Source organism: Mercenaria mercenaria, chromosome 15, assembly GCF_021730395.1.
Source record: "Mercenaria mercenaria strain notata chromosome 15, MADL_Memer_1, whole genome shotgun sequence".
NCBI lineage: Eukaryota > Metazoa > Mollusca > Bivalvia > Venerida > Veneridae > Mercenaria > Mercenaria mercenaria.
In genome coordinates this window covers 24,178,830-24,204,790 of record NC_069375.1, presented here as the reverse complement: position 1 = coordinate 24,204,790, position 25,961 = coordinate 24,178,830, and the positions used below count along the sequence as shown (strand labels likewise).

The following is a 25,961-nucleotide window of genomic DNA, read 5'->3' as shown; positions in this document are numbered from 1 at the left end:
TTATATTTTTTTCTCACAGAAACATTTGATATGTGTTCTTTGGTGAACTGATGATTTCTGTTTTATTTAATCCAGTATCTTCAGACAACTACAAACGGGGAACTTAAATATTACAATCACCCGATGAATGAGTCCTTAACAAGTCCTTATAAATCGTAACATTTTCTGGAAGAAAAAAATGCATTCTTGTTCTCTACCACTTAATAAAATACATGAGATAAAATAATAATTGTTGTAAATAATTGTTCAACAAAGCAAGCTTAATGGCTTGCCAACCGCAGTACTGTTTTTTCCAGGAAGCGGACTCAAGAGTGGTTCCAATAAGCTCGAAATTTTCATCACAATCGAGCTAAAACAAATTAGTATAAACTAAACTAACTAACCGCAGATATGGCAATAACAACAACAACAGCAGCAACAACAACAACAACTTTATTAGAAATATCGACAATTACATGTCTTTGGCTAACAATAACAATATTAGACCTTAGTAAGCTTGTAGGGTAATTACTGTACTCTTCAAATCTATTTCCTTCCTATACTGTATTTAACAGTTTGGTTGAAATATTTCTTGAAATGCCGACTAACAGATGAGACTATAGAGTTGAATATACAAAAGAAAATGTTGCAGAACAAAACTGAAGTGCCTTTACTTCCTTGACCGCTTGTGGTATCAACGGTGGGGAAACCACGTGACTAAATCGGATAACGTGCACGCAAAAGTGCTAAAAATAGGCCCGCTTCAGGTATGTTTTTTCACTATAACATTTTTGATCCGCAATTGTTTTAAACGAGATAACGTGCATAAACCCCGCAATAAAAAGCTCTTTCAGCGGATATATGTAACTTGATGAAACTCCCTCCCGTTTTTACGTAATCCTTGCCCAACCGATTCGAAAGATGCAAAATATTTTGGTAACGAACACGTCTGTTCACAAGTTACGCACCTAGCACAGATTCTGCAGAGAATTTTCGCTGGAATTAGGTTTAAAATAAAGCTTGTCATTGTCCAAAGTCCTGTACCAAATATTTAACATGACTATTCAGGAATATTGAAGATATCATAAGACAAAGGGTGCGGTAACGTACAGGTTGTGGCTTTTCAGGAGGTGACGTACACGTCATTTTTCCCCAGAGGGTAACGTGCACGTCAAATATCTATCATGCATGTAGAACATCTTTGTCTTTAAATGACCGAACTGTAAACAATTTGATATTGTTAAAAATATGCAGATGCTGGGAATAGGCTGTTTTTCTTTCGGTAGGTTAGTATATACGGAAATGCTACAGTGAAAATGAGTAGCAGTTGGAATTTTATGGTCTAAAACGTGTATGTTATTTTGACAAGTAGACGTTGTTAGCAGTTTCCATTTTAAATATCAACTTTTTTTTCTCTAAATATCAAAAGTCAATTAGGTTTCTGGGAATAAACCATGTAGTTTTGTCTGTCAGCGGGGTTTAATCAAATCCATATGTTCAAATCTTCTTGATGACCCTTTTGTCCAGATTCTCGTCTTTCATGTCTCCTCAAATCAGCCTTTAATGCAAAGGACTTTCCACATGTTGAGCACTCAAACTATTTTCCGTCTGCATATTTACTGCATCTAAAATATAATAGCTCTTTGCTGTTAAACAGACCAACAGACACTAGTCAGCATTTTATGCTGAGTAAATAAGAGAGAGAGAGAAAGAGAGGGAGAGGGAGAGACCATATAAGCAACATCGACGTAGCACGGAAATTATATGCATGACAAGACTTCGGCGATCTGTACAACGATTCCTAGGGTTCTGACGCCCGCCATTATAGGGTAGAACCAATACTATTCAGTAAACAGCTGCATTGCTAACTTACCTGAAAGAATTGCACGTCACTAAGAATTTCAACCCCACATAGGGGATGGCAAAGTGATTTGAATTGCTTTAAATTGTAAAGATTAACTTAAAAGACATACAGTATGGCTGATCTAGACATATGATAATTATTTTTGTATAAAGGAATGTATTTTCTTCATGTCATATCTGTATTTTGAAAATGTTGCAAATAAAATTACAAGCGATTTATATCCCTTTAAGCACAACTACCTCCATTTTAAAACCTAAGATAGATTTATATAATAGGCAAAGTGCAATACAGTACATTTTAGAGAAATTTAATTGGTAAGAAAATGAAAAATATACTAATTTGAGGCGGCCATTTCGAAATCAAGATGACCACCAAAATAATGATGGATTTTGAGAGGCCTGGTGTTTAAACTAAAAAAAAAACACAACTTCGTAAAATATAGCAAAACATCACATAATTATTTTCAGACAATTCGGCACAGACTACAAAAACATGTATTACATTTAATCTGCCTATATAGAATATCAAAACAATACATGTTAGGTTAAATTTATGTGTGTTATTGCGTTTTGACATACAATGTAGGTGTCAATATCATTATAAATATCATGACTGAAAGCAATGAGCTTCTTTTTATATCTTAACCTTGACTTACTTCACCAATGTCATGATGTATAACGTCCTTTTTAACTGTTTATTTAACTTTGTTACCTACTTTGAAATGCATTAGTTCCACACTAGAAACCCTAATTAACGGCAACGTAGGCAAAAACATTTTTCACATTCAGTTTTCCTACAGTTTAAGTTTTCATTATTATAGTAGTAGACTGCATCTTTCAAGTTAGAGCAATTTCATAGTTATATAGATAATAATCCAAACTGATAGTTAATCATTATCTATTTTAACAATAGTAATACTTACTCAGTTGCCAATATATTTAAGGTGTTGACTTTGGAAAGATAATATTAAGGCGAAGGTTAATACAAGTAAAACGGTTTAAAATCCCCAGTCATGCGTTTGCCACAGAGGCAGTGACTGAGATCCGTTATTTGTTTGTTTTATCATCGCTGTCTTTATGTTTTACCTTGTCTATGTTTTTCTTACCTTGTGTATATGTTTATTGTGTACTAATTCGGTTGCGAATAACCCTTATCATACAGGCCACGACTGATTCTACCAGTGTAATGATCAGCCTGTACACCCTCCTTTAAGTGTTTTGTTTTAAGTATGCATAAATAAATGAACAAAGCACCTAAATATTCAAAAGGACACAGAACGTGGAGTGCGGTAAGAACATGAATGTACATAACGGTTTCACCGGTTTGGATAACTTAGTCTCTTTGGAAATTTGCGTTTTGGACTTACCTTGATTCTAACTACAAATTTCAAGATAGTTAATGTTTGTTTCTCAGTAATGATTACTTATTTTGCATTGGAAACATAATCGGTTAGTGGTACATGTTCTATCGTCCGACAGACATAGCATGGTCATCAGTCACTTCTTGTTAGGTATATATAAATGTATTTTCTTATAAAATAGAGATGCATACTTTCAAAAAATACCCTAGGTGGTAACGAGGTTCTACCGAGTTACCATTAAAACAGTTGCCAATGCCGGTTATTTTCATTCACACCTGCAAAAAGTGATGGAATCTTTTTCTTGCATACCGAGGCGTATTCTTCAAATAATGGAAGAAATGTAATAAGACAAATATTTTTCTTTCAGCACTATTTTCATAACAGTAGCTTATGAATTTACGCATTCATTAATAAATTACAGCACGTGAGTCATCTTACACACTGGGGTGTAGACGAGTTTATTTTCAGCACCTGCGAAAAGACAGGAACATTCTGTCCGGCGTGCAAGAAAACAGTTTTATCTTCCGCTACCGTCCATGAACAGGCTCAATCAAACCGAGCCTGCAACATTTTCGTTTCTGTCGTGTTGAGCGACCTGTGAAGTTTCCACTTTTCTCTATTTTATTATCACAGCAGCGTTGTTTGTGCCGTGTGGCGGCCGTAAAAAGTCTCCCCGTACATTCAATCAGGGCTGTTATATTTCGATCTTCTCAGATCGTTCAGCACGACATTTATGTCGTGTTATTGGTACTGTTTAGTTTTTCAACAAGACCATTTCGGTCTGGGTGGTTCCAATACTCCCGCTTTCATAGCCTTGGGTATTGTATATTCACCCCTTGGATATGGTGCCTGCTTTTTAATTTTGTCTTTTGACAGTTCCTGTGATACGCAGGCTCCATAACCTCAGATCCCCTTCCTAAATTCCAGTTTGTTTAGTTCTGCCCATTGTTTTCTCGTTTGGGGCAAACCTTTTACTTTATCTGGGGACCAAACGCCGCTTTTCATGGAATTACACGCCTCAACACGTGTATCATTGAAGGTTCCATGTTCACCGCCGTTTGAATACATCTGCGGATGTCTCTAAATTGCTTTTTGTACTTTTAGCATGTGTAAATGTTGAGTTCTGCTCAACCCGGGGCTAGAGGGCGTGGACGGTAGCATGCATTTCCGCTACTGTCCATGAACAGGCTCAATCAAACCGAGCCTGCAACATTTTCGTTTCTGTCGTGTTGAGCGACCTGTGAAGTTTCCACTTTTCTCTATTTCATACACTCTGGAATGCAGAACAGCTTTTACTGGATTTCATGTTAAATTTCTGATGCAGACAAAAAACGCTCTGTATCTCCTGATTTGGACACTGTTATAACGGTCCGCTTTTCATAGTGTCGTACAGTTATATGCTGACATCCTCTTTCTGCAGCGCTTGCTACCTGAATGAAAATAAAACATCTCAACAATTCGCGTTAACTAAAAGCAGAATTCCATTAAATTGTAGACCTCTTTAGATAATGCCTTTCACATAAGCTTTCCTATAAATCGTCTTTGCAACGCGAGCGTTAATTTAGACATTTTGAAGGATGAACAAGTCCATTATAGAAATTTAGCAGGGTAAAGGTTAAGAGTCATACACAGCGGTCGGTGTAAATAAAATAAAAAAACGCGGAAAACCACAGGTCGTCCAACACGACATAGATGAAAATGTTGCTGGGTCTGTTCATGGTCTGAAGAAGTAAGCTGAAAATGAAAATGTTTTGTGAACACAGGGCCTGAGCAGCCTGTGTATTTGTACATACGAGCATACGTGCACAGTCTTCCATGTAAACATGTTTATATGCTGCATATATATTCACTGCTCATTTCTTTCTTTAACTGTTGTATTGCTATAAAAAGTACACTGATAAGAATTTATAAAAATTAGGAAGGAATTTGACGAAGGAAATAAAGAACTAAAATTTTTCTCCAATTATCAAAACACATATTATGGCATGACACTGCAACACGTTTCTGCAATAAAAGCCTGCTTAACTTATTTTTGACGTAGGTCAATTTAACTTTTTAAAGAAACTGTACTTATAGTCGATATTCCGATTGATTGTTTTGTGCTTATCACAAAATAGCAGTTATATTCACAATAGTAATCAATTTCAGTTTACAAGTACATGTACAATTTTAATATTTATTCTTAATCAGTAAGGAACTTTGAACAACCACATGACTGTTAAAACTAAGATGCTTCAAATGAATTCAATGAATTCCTACCTAGTCTAATTGGAACTTTGCGTCTAAACTAAGTCAAAAGTCCAACATGATCTGCGACATTCACAAAATGCTGCAGATGTAAAAGCGATACGTGTACAAGTATGCACGTGCACACCGACTGAATTATAGCTCATTCTCTAAGGACGAATGAGATATTGGGGTGACCAGCTACACTGAACATTCAATCGACACAGATGATGCTAAACCCATTAAACAACCACCTAGGCGCGTTCCATAAGCGTTTGCGGCAGAAGGAAAACAGGCAATTAACTCCACGGAGTTTCTCCTTGCAAAGGGCGTCATAAGGAAGAGCACAACACCATGGGCTTCGTCCGTCCTCGTGAAAAAAGTCTGGGGCTGTTTGACCATATTTTGACTACAGGAGACTAAATAAGCTAGTGTTAACCGGCGGCTTTCCAATGCCAAGAATTCAGGATTGTCTGGAACCTGTTTCTGGTGCAAGTTTGTTTTCAACTTTAGACTTAACCAGTGGATAATTTCAAAAACGGTATTTGCCTGTAAATATGGACATTTTGAAATGACCGGAATGCATTTTGGGCTTAATAGAGAGTTTGAGATTTCAACCTTCGCCTTCCCCTTCAACGTCTCTCATATATATTTGGGGTAAAACGCCACCGATATGCGTGTATTTTATTTATATCCGACGTTGCTACTAAAGTTTTCAATGTTATATCAAGTAAGCCTAAGACTTCTCTTTATTACTATGTGAAATAAAAAGCTTTGTTTCAGGATTTCTGCTTATTAAGTTATTCGATTATCCATAAGTATAATTAGACTAAATTTGATGCGGAACACTATAAATAAGTATAAGAATAATGAAGTTTTGTATTGCTAATAATTTTAACTAAATACATTGAATTGAACCTGAAAGTATGAAGTTATCAACTGATTTTGAGAAGCATTGGGATTTTGTTTAAACTTTAACTTCTACGGCATATTTGTGTCCCCAGGCGGTATCGATTATACTAGATTGGCCTTTTTGTCGTATGAAGTGAAGTTTTGAACGTCCGAAGATGTGATATCACGAAAGTCAAAACTTCAGTCTTTTTTTAACTACTCTGTCCACATACTAGGCATCAAAGACTGAAATCTGGATGGAGGTACATGGCATGACAGTCATTTTACTTGAAAAAAAGATAAAAAAAACAATCCGTTTCTGTCCGACACTTTATACGACTGTTGCGTTTTAAGTATAAACATAAAATGGTACTAGTAAGACGGAAAATTCTTTTGAGGTATCAGACAATTTCAAATCTATAATATCATGATGCGAGAAGTTTCCTGTGTCAGACGTATGGGATAACTCCATTCTTTACATGCACGGACCCAAGGCCTGGCAGAGGGCCATTGTGGGTTAATCCCTCTTTGAGTCTTATATTTTGCAAAGAAAATCGGTCTTGAAACTTGGTATGACCCCCCCCCTTAAAATGAATGACCCCCTGTTTAAAGTTGGTGTCTCCCTAACCGAAATTCCTCGATTTGCACATGCTTTACTTACAAAAATAGTATATTCAAACAAATACATGTATATGCCCACATGTTATTTTGTGCGACAATTTCCGTCTCCGCCTAACATTTCTTGATTGTTTCGCTAGACACATGGTGACTTAGCAAGATTATATTGTGCTGTCAGGGAGTTTGGCATTATACAGAGTCATTTAGAGCGTCATGATGCCAACACGTATAATATCACGAGACTATCTTACATTTGTTTTAATTCCTTGTTAAATGTGTCCATAACATATGTATATAAGCTCATGTTATCAACATAGGTTAGATTTTCATCAGGTACATTGTTTATGAGCGTTTACAAGTAAAACGCGTCTTTTAAGTAATTTTAAACTATTGTGTTTGCTTTATCGCATATATTTAACTTAATTTCAATATTCGACAAATGCATTTGTAATAGTTGGTGTTGCATGTTTTTGTTTGAAAAATATTAATTGTATACTGTCATCATTTTACATAAAATCTAAATGTTTGGAGCAACACCAACGAGTTTTAACATTGTTCACATTGTTTCGCTTTTTATCGTAATCGCACTAATATCCATGCGATAATTATATTAATAGAAATGTTTTTATTTAATTTTCATTTTTAAAACCTCTTGTAAAATCCCCGCCCTTTTGGAAAATTTATACCAAAATGCACGTAAAAAACGATCATAATTACGGATAAGTTGAATAGGCGGATTAAATAAAGTAAGGTCCATTCTAAAGATCGAAATCTCAAGGAATTTTTATCGAACTTCAACTTCATACGTTAACTTCGCACGAGACGTTGAAGTGGAAGGCGAAGGTTGAAATCTCAAACTCTCTATTAACTCAGCTAGTACTTTTCAACGCATGATGAAACTTGCTGTACAAGGGCTTCAATGGGAGATATGTCTCATATACATTGACGATATAATAGTATATGGCGCATCGTTTGAAGAAGATCTTAAAAGAGTAGAACTAGTGCAAGACAGAAAAAATGCGGCTAGCCTTAAACTGAAGGCGGAGGAATGTGACATGCTGCAGAAAGAATGATATTCCCAGGACATGTTGTACATGAATCTGGTAAAGGGGTACGGCCTATCCCAAGCGACGTGTTCAAGATAATCTCATGGCCGAAACCAAAGACGGCAAAGCAAGTGAAAAGCTTTGTTGCTTTAGGTTCTTACTACCGCAGATTTGTTAAAGATTATGCACAGATGACAGGACCAATGGTTGACCTGGCGAGGAAAGGCAAGACTTCCATATGGTCTGAGGCGTGTCAGAAATCTTTTGACAATATCAAAGCGGCCCTTGTTAGCCCACAAAATAACGGCGGAGAATTCATTCTAGGTGTAGATGGATGTGATACAGGCATAAGTGGAGTCTTGCAGCAGATTCAAGATGGAATGGAACGCGTCATAGCTTACGCAAGCAGGTCCTTGAAGTAGAATACTTCATTGACTATTTCAGACAATACTTACTAGGAAGACGTTTCAAGGTCAGAAGTGACCATCAGACATTAGTATGGTTATTCAAGCTGCGTTAACCTAGAAGAAAGATCGCTAGGTGGATAGAGGTTCTATCGCAATACGATTTCGCAACTGAGTAAAGGCCGGGAGCACAACAGGGACATTGTGATGCTCTTTCGAGGTGTGAAAATGCAAAATGTTGCTACTGCCCCAATATCGATACAAATGAATTACTGAAGTGTGGACCTTGTACAAAGTGCAGGAAAAGGGCAGCTGACATGCGGCTAATATGGAAAGGTCATATTGGTTCGCTAAATGGTGCGGATACGGGGAATAGAATAGAAGAAAATACTACATCACTTGAACCTACGGAAAAGATATGTAACTGCATAAAGGTAATTGAAGCAACAGATAATTACAGCCATCGGCGAGTAAACAAGACCAGAAAGTCAAACCGGAAGGGAAATCTGAAAAAGGTACCGAGATGAGAAACACCCAACACGAAGATTCTGATACAGAATAGAAATCTCAAGCCAAGAAATGTCTACGGCAAGCTCAGCAACACGACACTACTGGGTCCTTTTGGATTCCCTGATAGTACAGGAAGGTGTACTAAAGAAATATTCAAGAAGAAAGACGGATCTGGTGAATTTTATCAAAGCATCATTCCTAGATAACGGCAGGAGCAGTTAAATCTACTTTACCAGCTTCATAACTTGCTGGTCATATGGGCCTCAGAAAGACTAAGGAAAAGACTTTACAACGGTAAAACTGGTTTAACCTTAAGGAAGATGTGAAACTATACATCGAACAGTGCGATATGTATGCCGCAAATAAAAAAAACATCGAAGACACCGACAGCCCCTATTGGAAACCTGAAGACTGGTGCGCCTTGGGATATGCTAGCTACCGATTATATTGGGCCGCTTCCAATATCCCCTAGAGGTAATAGGTATATACTTGTGATGACAGATCACTTTACGAAGTATGTTGAAGTAGTTGCCGTGTCAGCTGAAGTTTGTGCGTCAAAGATTAAACGAATATATTGTACGATGGGGCTCCCCACTAAGCACACAAAGTGATCTGGGGGGAAATTATGAGAGGAACATTTTCAAGGAACTGTGCCGAATTCTTGAAACAAAGGAAACGCGTACTTGAAGTGCTAGGAACCACAGGTGCAACGGTCAATGTTTTTAATAGACATATGCGAATTAAGATGAAGTGGAGTGTGAAAACCTAGGACGATTGATTTTTCAAGGGGGTCATCTCAACATAATTTGATTATATTATGCGCGGTAGGAAGCACAGCCTTTAACGGCAATAAGGTTTAGGTTATTATATCATCACTATGCGGTAGGTGATATAAATTTGGATTTGCCTGTTTTTTCCGTTTTTCTGTCCATCAGAGAAAAGTTTTGTTATACATATCGCTAAAAGTATTGAACTATCTTAACGGTCATGAAATTGTATAGGAATTTTATTTAACATTAGGAGTTGCAAGACTTTATAGATAATCTGAGTGCTCAAGTTGCACTGTGTCCGTCGTCCGTCGTCAACCATCGTCATCCGCCGTACACAGTTTCACTGTTAACATTGTAGAGGTTAAACTTTTAGCCAAATCGCAATGAAAGTTAGGCATAATAGTCTGAGTAAACAAATTCTCGACAAAGTTTGAAATCGGGTCATCTTGGCTTTAACACTACGATCAAAGAAAAGCTTTGTAAATATTCTTGATTTCAATTTTTATGCTCCCCGAAGTGGGGGAGCATATAGTCACCACCTTGCCAGTCCGTCCGTCCTCTTGTCCAGAGGATAACTCAGAAAGTATTGAAGGTACCAAGTTGTTACTTAATGGTAGAGTTCATTGATAGGAAATGGAGTGACAAGGAATCATAACTCTAGGTGGTCCCATTTTTGAATTATCTCCCATTTTTGCAAACCTTGTCTGGGACATAACTTGATACTTTATAAACTCATAGAAGTCAGCGAGGAGTACAGTGACAAGGAACCATAACTCTAGATGGTCACAGTTTTGAATTATCTCCCTTTTTTGAAAATCTTGTCCGGGGCATAACTTGAAAGGTATTTTCATATTTTATGTATTTATTAAGGTCAATGAGAGGGAGTTCATGACAAGAAGTTATAATTCTATGTGGTCCCACTTTTGAATTATCTCCCTTTATGACACTTCTTGTCCGGAGGATAAACTAAAAAGTACTGAAGATACCAAGTCGTAACTTTGTACAATGATAGACCTTATTGAGAGGAAGTGTAGTGACAAGGAACCGTAACTCAAGTTGGTCCCATTTATTAATAATCTCCCTTTTTTAAAAGATTCTCTGGGGCGTAACTCGAATACTATGCAAGATAGATTTCATACTTTACAAACTGATAGAAGTCAGTGAGAAGGAATGTAGTGACAAGGAACCATAAATCTAGGTGATCCCATTTTTTAATTATCTCCCTTTTTTGAAAACTTCATACTTACATATTCAAAGAGACCGGTGAGAGGGGTACTACAACTCTTGTTGACCACATTTCTCCTTACGTACCGTCCGTGACTGAAAAGCCCTTTAAGCTACAGTAATTTCGGAGAGATCCATCGGTGTTAACGATCGCCTTGTTTCCTATATTTTTTTTTCTTTTGGATCTTTGATAGACCGGGGCAGAATATTTGTCTCTTTATAAATATATATCAAGTATAAACTGGATTATCTAGGGTCAAAAATTAATGTCACAAGGCGAAGTTTAACACATTCTTAACGCACTACAGGTCATGATATAATATTCAATCTTAATGATATCTGATTAGAATGTTTGACGTTATAAAATTTAGCTTGAAACTTGATTATCTGCAATTAAAAATTGGGTCACAAGGTTATATATCATAGAGAGAAAAAAAACACTGTTAACATTCTACAGGAATTGGTTTCTACTTAATCTTTGGAAACCGGGTCAAATGTAGGTTAACTTTGAAATTGGGTCTAAAAGAAGGTTACTAATCCAAACAAAGAAAAGCTAGAGACTGAATAGTTATAATGTTAATGAAATATCGGTAAAGTCTGAAACTTGGTCATATGCAATCAATAGGTAGTTAAGTAACTTTAAGCATAGAAAAAATCTTAACACTCTAGATGCCACATAAAAACAAGAGCACCGCAATGCAAAGCAATATACACAAGGAACAAAGTCATGTGACCTTTAACCCCTAAGTGTAATCTTGACCTTGAAGCGGGCCATCCAAAACATGCGCTCTGCATGCGTCTCGATGTGGTGAACATTTGTGCAAAGTTACTTTAAAATCCGTCTAACAGTTCAAGAGTTACAGAGCGGACATGAAACAAAGCCATATGACCTTGACCCCTAAGTGTGACCTTGACCTTAAAGCGAGCCATCCGAAACAGGCTTTCTGCACGTCATCTTGGTGTGGTGAACATTTGTGTCAAGTTTGTTCAAAATCCTCCAAGTGGTTCAAGAATTACAGAGCGGACACCGGGGGTATAACAAAATACGTCCCTTCGGGCGTATAATAACAACAATGGAATGGAGACGCAAGATATTACGCTTTCTGCAGTTTTGACAATGTTTTATCTGCTGACGGATGCATTTGATCAGACTAGCTCATCTTTTCAACTTTGTCTCAGATGCGCAACATATAATATTGAAGAACATTTCAGGAAAGTGTTATGACGCTAGATCAAATACTTTTTTTGATATGTGTAACAAAACATTTCTCTGACGAACAGACGGACGGACAGACAATCAAATTATTATCCTGTGCGGTGGCGTAATAAGCCAGACCTTACCATCATCATAGGAATGTTTTCCAACCGCACATAAATTAATTAAATCATGTTGAGACTGTCCCCTTGAAAACTCGATCGTCTTAGGTGTCCACAGTCTACGTAGACTTAATTCGCAAATGTCTAATAAAACCTCACTAACGATGACCTGAGTACAGAGCAGGAGGACTGGGATGTTAATTTAAGTTATCTGGTGGATGCCTACAGAGCTACGCCGAATGAGACGACAAAACTAACACCGAATCTGATGACCACGGAACGAGAAGTAAGACTACAAGCCGAGCTAGTATATGGCAGTTCGACTCCTGATGGACAAACGACCACCTCTTATTGACAGTATGTTTACCAACTTAAAGACAAGATGCAAAGAGCACACCAAATAACTAGAAACCATATTGGGGATTCAGCGAAGCGTAGTAAAAAGCTCTATGACACCAGACTCATGGTTAATGTCTACTCAGAAGGAAACGCTGTTTGGTGTCTAGCAGAAAACAACAAAGCAGGTATTAGCCACAAATTGGAACCAACTTATAAAGGGCCTAACTTGAAAAAAGAAGAAAGTATCCGATATCAACTATGTGATGCAGATGGACAGAAAAGGGAAAGACAAGGTTGTACACCACAACAAGTTGAAACAATATGAAGGAAAGCGTACGCCAAGATGGGTTCTAAAAGGCAGAGAAAAGATAAAAGAAAGCACACCAGAGTTTTAATAAGAATGTCTGTAATGCCCCAGAAACTCGATATCTGAAATAAATTTGAAATATAAAATAAAGAATTTCACTTTTTGTTTTTACATATCCGCGAAACCCAAGATCGCCACTGGCCTAATTGTGCGTTGTTGATTGTAAATGTCGCGTCGTCCGTCTTCAATACCAGATATACGGTCATGATTGCTCCGGGTTTTATTTACAGTATGTGATATTTCATTTGACTGAGACCCAGTTTCACGTTTTTATACAAAATAATTAAGTATCTTATCTTTAAATCCTTCTATAAGTCGTGTTATCATCGTTAATTTGTATCTGCGCAAACCAGGAAGTGATTTACGTCCTCAATGTTTTTATAGCGCGCTTTATGACGTCACGTCATTGTGTTTCTCGCAGTGTGTATTCCGCATCTAAGGTTACCTACGAGTAGTGTGAGATCATAAACCTAACCATTATACCCTTTTATCACTACATACTTACCTCACCTTTTATTTTGTAATATAATACTTGTTTGCATCGTTCACATAATTGTTTAGAATCGAAAACTAATTGTTTACTCTATATTATTCGTATTGTTGGAAGTGTTGGATTCCCGTTTTGTGTCTCTCCCGCATCCGCCCAGGGGTGTTGGATCTTGTGGGACATGCGGGTATTTAAGCGCTGTTTGCTGTAGGAAGTCACTCAACATCTTGGAAATCCTAGTGTCAATAGATCTACGCCATATTGAAAATGTATTTAAATTTAAAAGCATTAATTAAAGCTATTCATTTGTTACTATTTCAAGCCTTGTAAATCATATCTCTGTAGTTCTTAGCTCTAGTGTACTTAAATAATCAGCTTTAAAAATGTTTACGTATTTCAGTAGCTTTCACTACAATAAAAGTAGTCGCCGACACCTCCCTATATTTGTGTAGAATTTCATTGTTTTGCCTTCCATAAAACGCACCTCGGCCTTTTTCTAGTTACATGGCTAGATCCTAAGCAGCTGTACGGTTAGTTCTACGGAACTTCGTCTTTTTTTTCGGTATTTCTTTGAACTATCAAAGCTTACTGGTATAATATTACAATTGGTAGACTGAAACCTGGCTTTGGCTTTATTCTATTTTTAGAAAAAATAAATTCAACCTTAGATATACTGCGGAGTCATTCATAGCTCACCTGGCCTTTGGACTTCCAACACATGTGATCACTTTTTGTCCGTCGTCTATGTTAGTATTAGTTGTTGTACTAGTTCGTCCGTTTGTCTGTCCGTCAGATGTGGAACAAAAAATATTTAATCATCAACTGAGGAGTCTCGCCCCGCCTTGTGTCCTACACGATGTTTTCATGAACACAACGGATATCGGCCCATCTAGGTACAGTAATAGCTGGTATCTGGTTTTGTGATCAACTTGCGTCTGTGACTGAATATTGTGGTTGTGGAAAACGGGCCAAGAGTCAGCGCTACCTATTGACCTTATCAACCTCCTTGCCTCGCAACACCATCTTTTGCGTAGTGTACCGATGTATACGCCTACAAGAAATGAGTGTAAGCTCAATTAGCATTCTTGACAAGCTACTGTAAAACCTAAAAGTAATGACAATAAAGATGATTAGACTTGTCGTCATAACAGTGGTCTAAAATGTCAGCGTTCGTTAATTTTTGACACATACACGCCATCCTACGCTATTCAACCAGAGAACCAAGTAATTATTTGCAGTCAAAAGATTAAAAGGAAAGGTCAGATTGCATCTAATGATTTTACTGGCCTCAATAAAAAAGCAGCCCTACCTTCTTTCCGATAATCACTGAGTCGTGTTACTTTGATTCTGAAACTGAATTCATAATGTAACATTTTTACTGTGTTTTATATTTCAATGTTTTGAACAAGTTCATTTAACTAATTTGAGCGCTTGTGCTGAGGATTAAAAGCAAAGGTCTTTCACTTGTTCCAATTGAGTAAATTTCTAAAAGCTACTTACTAAAACGCTTACCTTCAGCATATTATCCATCATGTAAACAAATTAATCCAGATTTCAGTCTTGTCTACGTCTCCGTAAGTGATTACAAAACTTCGTTTTAGCTAAAGGTTCCATTAGGACTTCATAAATTATTTATTATCTATCGTAGAGATTTTACACTGAACGAAGGGAAACCAAACCAAATTATCTTTTTGAAGCTTCTTTTTTTCAAGTACACACGTGTAGCGCGTAGCGTGGAGTATTTTCCTGGTAAATGTAACACATTAATAGCAAACATAAAAAGGATTTTATCGACATTTTTGAAAGCCATACTAACAAAATAACATGATAAATTAACAATATAACACCGGTGGTATCATCGTCTCAGAAAAATACTCTCATGATAATTAAAATTGCGATTAGAAATTTCGAAAAAGTCTGTGTACCAAACACAAAACAGAAAGCCGGAAACACAACATAAAACTGTGTACAAATAAAAGTACAAAGAGCAAAAATATTCAATGAACATACTGTTCATACCACAGTTCCCATAAGAAAACAGAATGCGAACAAATATCACAACATGACCTTTTTAACAAGCCAATGCTTTGAACGAGAATACTAGTATAGTGAGAAATGTTTTTGCCTACGTTGCCACCGTTATGTAAATAAGCTCTTGGCTTTTTAATTGTTGATTTATTGCACATTATGATTGTGCTAATTTCATAGCAGGTAACAATGTTAAAATAAAAAGTTTAAAAAAGTTATTCATCATGACATTGGAGAAGTAAGCCAAGGTTAAGATATAAAAAGAAGCTCATTGCTTTCATTCGCGACATTTATAATGATATTTTACATTTCAGAGGCACGGTATAAAGACAGTATCAACAAGTAAAAAATTGCTGCAAGATGCAGCAAATAGATGGTCGCACGGCCCAAAAAACAAAGTGTTTGGCCCATATTCAAACTTGACCTACATTTTATCAAGGCAATAATTCTGACCAAATTTCATGAAGATCAATTGAAAAATACTGTCTCTATCGCATACACAAGGTTTTTCTTTGATTTGACCTATGACCTACATTTTGGCCCCAGATGACCCATATTCAAACTCGACCTAGATTTCATCAAGGCAATCATTCTGACATAATTTTATGAAGATCAATTGAAAAATACAGCCTCTATCACATACACAAGGCTTTTCTTTGATTTGGGATAGTGTCCTAGTTTTTGACCCCAGAAAAATCATTTTCGAACTTGGCCTAGATTTCATCAAGATAATCATTCTGACAAAATTTCATGAAGATCAGTTGAAAAATAAAGCCTCTATCGCATACACAAGCTAAATGTCGACTGACGACAGACGCCGGACATCGAGTGATCACAAGAGGTTAAAAAAAAACAAAGAGTACAAATATGCCCCCAAGAGTAAACAAAATAGTGGGGAATAAATTTATTTCAAGGTAAATACAGTGTTACAGCAGCATAAGTAAATAAAATGCATTTTTATATTTTACCTGTAGATCTTCTATAAAAAAACCGGAAAAAGTTAACTTCACAACGCGACAGTTTGCACAGCCAGACCAGGATTCGAACCTGGACCCTCCCCAAAACACAAATTACCATACGTAATTTCCTCAATTTTGGGTTGCTCTGCCAATTGAGCTATCTGACCAGTGGAACTGCAATATCCTAGCAATATCACTTAAGATACATGTTCGATTCGCGGTTTTTAAAGCTGAAAGGGAGCATGAAAATGTGAAAAAATAGTAATGGGGATTTAGTAATCATTCAAGTTTTCTATCAAGTCAGCTCTGTATATAAGCTGATTTACCACCTTTTTTTCTATTGAGCCTGCTGAAATTCTCTCAAAATATTAATTAAAATCCTCTTTTAATATTTAAAACAAGCATTGTCACAAATAAATACAAACTAGGTTAGAAAAAAAGTTTGTTTCCGGTATCCCGACCTACCCTTAATTCCGGACCCTAATTCTTTTTCATTGCCTCAAAGAAGTTTTTTTTTTAATTTAATGTTTTAACAAAAAGTTGAAAAACTGCACTTTTTATGTTTTAATCATAGTCAGTGATGTTAAAAATCAGCTTACTCAAGGAAAAATCAGCAGGGGCTAAGGGTGTAACGATACATCGGAATTCATTTTATCATGATACATCAGTTTGGCGATACGCATATCGTATCATAGGCCTATTATTTCGAAACTCATTTTATCAGGATACATCAGTTTGGCGATACGCGTATCGAATCATAGGTCTGATTCACAATACAGAAACGATAAGTGAAAACTAGAAAGATTGTATGATATCTTTCATACAATCAGTGTTAAAGATAGTAACTAAAGAAATGTATCATTCCAAGAGTAGAGACATTGATTAATTTTTATTTTGTCACATAAATGCTTACTTACGATACTCAATTCGTATCGCGATATGTACCATATCGTTGCATCTGTATCACCATACATATTGTATCGTGAGTCTAGCATATTGTTACACCCCTAGCAGGAGCCAGTAGCCCATGGTTCCTAGATTTTGGGCTGAGACCCTACATTGTTGCAGAACATGCCCATATACCTAATGTTAAACATTTTTTTGACAGTCTGGGCCCCTAAATAAAAATAGCTAGTTTATATCCCTGTTACTGATGCTCTAAAGGAATAACACCCTTATTCGTATTTTTGTACACAAAAATAGTTTCCGAAAGGTCCCACTTGATAATAAAATCCAGATTTTTTTTAAATTACTGACCAGCTACCTACCTATTTTTCTTTAGCATGTAACTTTTTTTGGCCTTACATACATGTATACCTAAATTGTAGTCATACAGGGTATATTAAATACTATATGATTTTTAAGACGGGAAAGTGTGCAGATTGGAAATTATACACTGTTTTTCAAAGTGAAAGCACCTAAGTGTATTTGAATGGGACTAAAATTACATTTTCATTTTTTCATCGAGTGGGTGCGTTATCTCCCTATAAATCCATATCTACATTTACGGAAATACTCCCAACATTCAACAATTAACTTCTGATCATAACTGGGAGGTGAGGGCAGTTCTTAAGGTTTCGATGGAGGCCTTGAGAAACAAAAATCAAACAACACCAAATCATAGAAAGAAAGAGTTGTTTAACATGAAAATTGAACAGCATGTAAAACATGTGTATTACTTTATGAAACAAGTGTCAGTATACTGATATAAACATTGAATTCCGGAAAAGGGCTAGCTAAAGGGGCTCCACTTCCGGACAGTTAAACGCCTTTAAAAACTCACCATTTTCAAAGAACTGTTACACATGTTTGTTTTGATGCATTTGCAATAGCGTGCGAGTGGTGAAATTTCACGTAACAAGGTGGAACATAGTTTTCAGCAATTGTTTATCTTTTTTTCTTTACAAATGGCATTCATTTTCAAAGGGAGACAACTTTTTCTCAAAGATTACTTAAAAATAATCGGGAAAAGTTGTTTCCCTTTGAAAATGAATGCCATTTGTACTTAAAATAATCAGGAACAGTTGTCTCCCTTTGAAAATGAATGCCATTTGTAAAGAAATAAAGCTAAACAATTGCTGAAAACTGTGTTCCACCTTGTTATGCGAAATTTCACCACTCGCACGCTATTGCAAATGCATCAAAACGAACATGTGTAACAGTTCTTTGAAAATGGTGAGTTTTTAAAGGCGCTTAACAGTAGTTAGATACATGGGGTTTTTGGCATTTTAACCCCCCCTGACCCCTTGTCCCTATTCTATAAGTGGACTTTAACCTTACCCTAAACTTAAAATACTAACTTAGTACCCTTGATACCCTGAAAATCTTTTAAATCTTTAGTTAAACCGAATGAAAACCTTTGGTTTAACCAAAAAAAGATTTAGTCTTTGGTCCGAACTGACCAATGCCGGACAATTTAAAATCCACAGGTTTCAAACCCAGTAAAAACCAACTAAAAAGTTTTAAATACATATGATATAGATGAGTTTACAGAATAAAATATATTGTTTGAAAGAAAGAAGATTTACTGATAATATAAATCCTCATTATGTTATAACAAAAAACGGGAGAAAAATGATAAAGGCTACTTGTTCATCTTGTGGAAAAATAAAATCAAAGTTTGTTAAAAGTACAGGGGGTAATTTAGATATTCACAAAGCAATGTTACCTTTATTACCTAAAAAAGGTTTAACACTTCCAGGATATAATTATTGTGGGCCAGGAAATCCCCTAGATAATGGACCCCCTGTCAATGAACTGGATGCAGTATGTATGGACCATGACTTTTGCTATGACAGTGGTGTAAAAAAGGGTACATGTGATAAGCAAATGCTTTCCAATTTAAATAAAACTAAATCAAAAACATTTGGAGAAAAGATTGCAAAACATTTAGTTGTAAAACCTATAATTAAAACAAAATACACACTTGGTCTTGGACAAAAACAAAAGTCAAAAAACGGGAAAAGGGGGTAGAGTATACCCCCGGAATCACATGGAGCGATGAATTAGCAGAAGAATTACACAAACCAATTAAAAGAAAATTTAGGAAACGAAGAGTGATAGTTAATGATATTGATGATACTTGGTCAGCTGATTTAGTTGACATGCAAGCTTTTTCAAAATATAATAAAGGAGTAAAGTACTTGTTAACCGTTATTGATATATTTAGTAAATATGCTTGGGTTATTCCATTAAAGAATAAAACTGGAGAATCTGTTACTGAAGCATTTGAAAAAATAATATTAGAAGGTAGAACACCTACGAATTTATGGGTAGATGAAGGAAAAGAATTTTATAATAAAAAGTTTGAATCATTTTTGAATAAAAATAAGATTAATATGTACCATACATTTAATGAAGGAAAGGCTGTAGTTATTGAAAGATTTAATAGAAGTTTAAAAAGAATAATGTGGAAATATTTTACAGCAAATAACACTTATACTTATTTAGATAATTTGCAGGATATGGTTGATAAATATAACAAAACAAAACATTCTAGTATAAAAATGACACCAACCGAAGCTAGTAAAAACTTAAATAAAGGTACTGTTTACTTTAATTTATATGGTGATTTAAAGATACCAAAGAGCAAAGCAAAATTTAAAATTGGTGATCGAGTTCGTTTAAGCAAACTTAAAAGACATTTTGAAAAAGGATATACACCAAACTGGACAGAGGAAATATTTATAATTTATAAAATTAATAATACAAATCCCAGAACATACACTATTAAAGATTTAAATGATGAAATAATTCAAGGTTCATTTTATGAACAAGAACTTTTACCTACTACACAAGAAGTTTTTAGAATAGAAAAAATTATTAGACGAGACTATAAGAAAAAACAAGCTTTAGTAAAATGGAAAGGTTACAATGAAAAATTTAATAGTTGGGTACCATTTAGTGAATTGAAAGAAATTTAATTTAAAAAATATATTATATAAATGGTCCATAAAAATTTAATTTCTAATAATGGAATAGAAACAATAGATCAGTTAATCATTCACTTAACCAAACTAGCTGCTGCTTACAGAAAAAGTTATAAATTTTGTGGGAGAGTAAGTACCGGATTATATATTACAGCAGGTGTTTTTGGTTGTTCAGCTGCATTAGGACTTGTTCCAGCTATTCCTATATTTGTAGCAGTTGCTGGCGCTGTTCCATCAGTAATTACTATATTTACTAACAGACTAAAACTTGATGACAAGAAATTTATTTTAAAAGCACATCATCACAAAATAAAACAACTAATAACAAAAGCACGGATTGGAAAAGTAAATAAAGAAGAAGAGAAACAAGTTATTCAGGATATTTTTACAATACTATTAGAAATGCAGAAAGAAAAAAATATTCAATGCCTTTTGAAACGTATATGAAGGAATTTAAACTTAACGGATATAAAAGTAAAAAAGAAGAAGAGCTGTATTAAATTTTACATGCGTTTTTAGAGATTTTTTTTCTATAAGTATATTATATATAGATGGTTAATAGAAAGGTAGATAGAATGATTATGCCAAAATTATCTAGCACTTTAGGAGAAATAATGAATCCAGACAAAAATTCATATAAAAAAGTTCTTAAAAGAAGAAATGTTATTAAATCAAAACTTAATCAAATAGTTAGCGATGAATATAAAAATCATGTCATTGATAAATTACAAAATGTTATAGATCCTTATCTTTTAAAAAATAATTTATTTGAATGGAACTGTGGTTGTCTATTAACTGAAGAAGAAAATGCCGAAAGGTTATGTGATTGTCCCAGACCAAATAATATTCGAAACAATCCTAAAAAAGTTATTGCAACCGATTGTGACACTAATGAAGAAAAAACATATAAAAGCACTTATGCAGCATCCAAAGACCTTAATATTAATTCAGGGTTAATAACAATGTGCTGCAAAGGAAAAAACCAAGTTAAAAGTGGAATATCAAAAACCAGCGGAAAAAGATATAAATTTAAATATTTTAATTCTTCTTAAAGATAATTTAAAACTTTATTTATTTTATTATTTTTTAATTATTTTTTAATCCTTTTTTCCTTAGTGATTTTTTTTCTAAATATAATATATAGATGGAAATCGAGAGATCTTCAAAACAATATTATAAGAAATTTGAAATTAAAATTACATATAGACAAGATCCAAAGAATCAATTATATTTAACTATAAACGACTCTTATGAAATACTTAAATCTGAACTTAAAACTTTAAAAGGTATAAAAATAAACGTTGTTTTAAAAATAACTTTTGCAAAAATGGATAAAACTGATACAATATATAAATCAGCTTATTTTCAATCAAAGGCTTTAGAAATTATTAACACAAATGAAATAAAAAAAAACTTTACATCAAGCTTTTGATGAAATAATAAATAGAATTGGTAATTGGATTTCTGAAGGAAGTGGCTGGAGAATAGAGTCAGTTGATGCTCATTATATAAACAGATATAAGTATAGCCCATTGGCTGCTTCAAGTTATTTAGAATTACCAAAACCATTACAACATCCAATGAAAGGATTAATAAATATAAAGAATGATGATAACGAATGTTTTAGATGGTGTCATTTAGCTTACAAATTTCCTGTTGAAAAAAATCCTCAAAATATTTCAAAATATAAAAAACATATAAACGATCTTGATTATACTGGAATTAAATTTCCTGTTACATTAAATCAAATACCTAAAATAGAAGTTTTAAATGAAATATCATTTAATATATTTGGATATGAAGAAAATAGTATTTATCCATTGTACATATCAAAATATCAATACGAAGAACACTGTGATATGTTGTTAATTACTAATGATAAAATAAATGATGATGACTGTAAGCCCTCAAGAACTGTAGTCCAACATTATGTTTGGATAAAAGACTTTAATAGATTAATGTTTAACAAAACCAAACATAAAGAAAAAAAATATTTCTGTAAAAGTTGTTTACAACATTTTACATATGAAAGAATATTAAATGAACATATTCCAAATTGTTTAGCTATTAATGGTACCCAAGGCGTAAAAATGCCAAAAGAGGGAAGTAAAGTACAATTTAAAAATTATCATAAAGGTTTAGCAGTACCTTTTGTAATTTATGCTGATTTTGAATCAATAACTAAAAAAGTTTTAACTGCTTTACCATCAACTGAATCTTCATTTACTGAACCATATCAAAATCATATAGATTGTGGTTACGGCTATAAAGTTGTTTGTTGTTATGACGATAAATATACTAAACCAACCCAGATTTATAGAGGACCTAATGCAGTTTGTAAGTTTATTGAAAAAATGTTTGAGGAAGAGGAATATTGTAAAGAAATATTTAAAGAACATTTTAACAAAGAACTAAGAATGTCTAAAAATGATTCAACCGAATTTAAAAAACAAAAGTTTTGTCATATTTGTGAAAAAGAATATATAGAAGATTCAATCAAAGTACGTGATCACTGTCATATAACAGGAAAATTCAGAGGAAGTGCTCATTCAGAATGTAATATTAATTTTAAACTAACACATAAAATTCCTGTTATTTTTCATAATTTAAGAGGTTATGACGGTCATTTTATTATGCAACAAATAGGAAAATTCAAAAAAGAAATTAATGTTATTCCTAACAATATGGAAAGATATATGGCATTTATGATTTCTGACTTGGTCTTTATTGATTCATTCCAATTTATGTCTCAATCATTGGATAACTTAGTAAAAAATATTCCAGAATTTAAATATTTATCTCAAGAATTTGATAAAAATATAGAATTATTAAAAACAAAAGGTGTTTATCCATATGATTACATGGATTCATTTAAAAAATTCAAAGAAACAGAATTACCTTCTAAAGAAGAGTTTTATTCCATTTTAAATGAAACTAATATTTCTGATAATGAATACGAACATGCTAAAAATGTTTGGAATAAATTTAAAATTAAAACAATGGGAGAATATCATGATCTATATTTAAAAACTGACGTATTACTTTTAGCTGATGTATTTGAAAATTTTAGAAAACTATGTTTAGAGTACTACAAATTAGATCCTTGTCATTATTTTAGTAGCCCTGGTTTAGCTTGGGATGCAATGTTAAAAATGACTGGAATTAAATTAGATTTAATAACTGATATTGATATGTATCTTTTTATTGAAAAGGGACTGAGAGGAGGAATAAGTTATATTTCAAACAGATACAGTAAAGCAAACAATAAATATATGAAAGATTATAATTCAAAAGAAGAAAGCAAATACATTATGTACCTCGACGCCAATAACCTTTACGGTTGGGCTATGTGTCAACCTTTACCCTCTGGAAACTTTAAATTTATACCCGAAAAACAATTTAAGAAATTAATTGCAAAAGGTAAAACTAACTTTATAGTTGAATGTGATCTTGAATATCCAAAAGAATTACATACTGTACATAATGATTATCCTTTAGCTCCTGAAAAAATTAAAATACCAGACGAATGGCTTTCTGATTATAGTAAAAATATTAAAACAGAATTTGAAATAGGAAAAAGTAATGTAAAAAAATTAGTTCCAACTTTAATGAAAAAACAAAATTATGTAGTTCATTTTAAAAATCTTGAACTATATACACAATTAGGGTTAAAAGTAACAAAAATACATAAAATTTAATTTTGATGAAATTTTGGGAAAAAAAAATATATTGATTTTAATACTCAAAAAAGATTAAAGAAAACAAGAGCTGGGGAGGACAGCAACGTCAAATTTTTAAACAGCCTTGTCCTTGAATAAATAAAAAAGTCGAAAAAGGGGGGGAAATTTAAAAAAAAAGTAAAATGGGGGAGGAACCTCAAGGCTTATCCTATGACAGTGGACAATGTATGAAGTTTCAATCCATTCCCATTAGGGTACTGGATACCACTTACTATAAAAATTTTTAACCAAAAACCCTAGTTAAAAAGGGGGATTTTTTTAAAAAGAAAGTTGAGTTATTGACCCTTTGCATGAAAGTCATAATAAAAGTGAACAGGTGTGAATTTCAATCCTTTCCCATTAGTGGAACTGAATACCATTACATACAAAAACTTAAACCAAAAATTTCTATGTAAAAAAGGGGGCATATTTTGTAAAAAATCAAAATAAATAGGGGACCCCTTTTGCAGTCAGATCATACATGAAAAAGGGGTTGGAAACCATCCTATGAGATATGAGATACCAGTTAATACAAAACCTTAACCAAAAAATTCAAGTCAAAAAGGGGCAAATTTTTGTAAAAAAAAAAATAGAGTTAGGGAACCTTGCAAGTAAGTCGTTTATCACAGTTAAAGTGGGAATTTTAAACCCTTTCCAAAAGTGGTTACTGAATACAGCTTAAAATTCAAAACCTTAAAAAAAAATTTCTAATAAAAAAAAGGGGCAAAATTTTTGAAAAAAAGCAAAACAGGTAGGGAACCCTGTGAAATGAAAGTCATTTATCACAGTAATAAGGGTAAGTTTCAATCCTTCCCACAAGGGGTTGTGAAACCAGTTTAATACAAAAACTTAACCAAATCGGGACGGGGACGCGGACGGGGACGCCGAGGGACCCGACCATGGGCGAGTCCAATAGCTCTACTATTCTAGAATTCACAAAAATCTTTTAAAAAGGGACTTTTTAATTTAAGAACAATTTGTATTGGTAAGACGAGGAGAATTTACGCAAGAGGGTTAAATTAAATTAACTCATGATGAAAAATTTTAAAAATCATACCAAACCTTCATTTGGAGTTCAAGATGTTAACTCTAACCCTTTTTTGGTTTTCATAGAATAAAAAAAAGTTTGTTAAAAACAGCCCTTTGTTATTTTGGAATGTCATTCAATTATCAAAATATTTAAGATGTTTTTTCATTAAAATTTAATTTTTAAAGGAAAAGTACAAGGAAATTTGGGGTAAATAGTTTATGACACTGTCAGCTAGTTTCGGTATGTCAGGATAATTTATTAAATTTTTCAGACTTTTGTAAATTATTTCGAAAGAGGAATCTAAAATGTTTCGTTTATATAAGATGTAAAATTTGTACTGAAATTTGTAACATGATATTTATAAAATACTCTGTTTCAAAAACATGTCAAACATTTTGTTAATTATGGAACGCCATTACTGCATTGTATTGTTATGTATAAATCTATATGGCAAATCTAGTACCATGTATGTAATATATTATTGTAATATGAAATTGTGTGCCAGTCTATAGCAAATCTAATTAATGTCCGTTTTAGTGTACGGTATTAGATATTATATGGATGCCAACATGATATAACGTTTGATTTATATTGAATTTTGTTAATTTGTAGTTGTAAATAATAGCTGCAGTTTATCATGTCCGTATCTATAATATGTTTTCATCATAAGCTTTTCATATCTTTTCATACTTTAACTTCAGTCTTTTAAGTAAATAATTTTTGTAATAATGGAAGTAATTAGTGACGTAGTTTAATCACGTGACATCTGAACTTAGTAGCACATATATTTTGTATAAGTAGCACGTATTACTTATGGGAGCCTACGAAGGTATGGTGTACTCAAAGGAGCAGTTTTATGCCTTGACTTACTTGTTTTGCTATGGTGCTTACCAT

The 25,961-nt window shown here is 33.9% G+C and overlaps 1 protein-coding gene across 3 annotated transcripts in view; it reads right to left on the bottom strand.

Annotated features, from left to right (window-relative positions):
- LOC123548512 (uncharacterized) overlaps positions 1 to 25,961 on the bottom strand; it is a 74,708-nt gene that overhangs the window by 34,184 nt on the left and 14,563 nt on the right. The gene's annotated exons all lie outside the window — the stretch shown is intronic.